Genomic DNA, 1,438 nt, shown 5'->3' with positions numbered 1-1,438 from the left:
TAAGCCAAGACAAGATAAAAAAATGAAAAGATACCGAGATGTAAAAGAAAACTGTAACATACTGAAATATGAAGAGCCAGAGGTTGTGATTTATTCAGTTGTTAAGCAATGCTAAATACCTCTAGCTTACCAAACAAACTTGCTTTATAACTACAAATCTAAAGTATACTCTCAGTGCAAAAGTCTGTCCAGGCAGTTAACTAGCTTTCATTCACTCTCAGTGAGCTCCATTAAAATGACCAGATTGCAAATTGAAGCTTATTGCTTTATTTTTTAGTTGCAAAAAGACACTTTTCTTTGAAGCTTAAATTTAGTATAATCACTAGTAATTCTTTAGCGTGGTTGTACTTCCTTTTCTGTAATGTTTCCTTTTAAGTTTACGTATCTTTCTTTTCTATTGAATCAAGACATACCTAGTGTCATATTTATAACAGCTTTATTTTTACATCCTTAAATACTTTTTTAATTGCTTTGGCGATAGTTACAACTCTATTTTTGGGTGTCTTAACTGTTTCCAAAAACCATGGACTACCATAATTTTTATTACGAAATAAAAAGGTGCTTCTTTCTGTATTCAGACCTCCTAGGTCCTAAGAAAGCATATAGCACGTTACTGTTATTTGCCATTTCAATAAGGTAAGTTACACTATGTAATACTGGAAAGGAAGGAACCATAACTTCTATAAAGCCAGTAGCCAAATACAGCAGTTAACTTTAAATTCTACTCTCCATGACAGCTGACTTCCCTTTTTCAGTATATTTATGGTTGGCAGAGCCCCATCGGCACCTGGTAAATTCGTGAATGAAAACCACTGACCATACGATTACATGAATGCAATTAGTTTTAGCAAAAGAAACTTCTAGGAGCAAAAGAAGCTTTATCAAAAGCAACAAAAACATTTAACTGACCATTACTACCTCAGACTTTATACTGTTCAAATTACAAAGCATCATGAAACAAATTTGCTTTAAATCTGTGTTTATAAAGTAGAAAGGTATAGAAAGACTTTACAAAGGACATACAAACAGGATTTAGTATTGACACAGCCTCAGTAGAATCTTTAAGTTGAACAGGCAATACTACAATACCTCCTATAAATTATTCCATTGACCCTCTAAAGCAAGGACAGCTTATAATTACTTTTTGAAACAAGGTACCATACTTCAAAAAAAGATATTAAAAAAATCAGAAAAAAGAACAGAAAAGCTCATGAGAGATTTCTGATTGATCAGATCTCATTAGTAGTCACAAGGTAATATTATTTCAGTTTATCTATCTCCACTTGGCACAGAAGGGGAACCTACCCAGTGACTACTCACCCACAGCTAAGACAAAATCAGCTATTGCTGGGACTAAAAACTGATAAAAATATTCTCTGTCAACAGTATCAGGTACCTGGATGACAGTTAATTATGACCCACAAAGCTGGCTCTATGT

This window comes from Buceros rhinoceros, unplaced genomic scaffold (assembly GCF_000710305.1).
Source record: "Buceros rhinoceros silvestris isolate BGI_N320 unplaced genomic scaffold, ASM71030v1 scaffold28383, whole genome shotgun sequence".
Lineage (NCBI taxonomy): Eukaryota > Metazoa > Chordata > Aves > Bucerotiformes > Bucerotidae > Buceros > Buceros rhinoceros.
The sequence above is the reverse complement of the archived record's forward strand: the minus strand, read 5'-3'. Positions refer to the sequence as shown.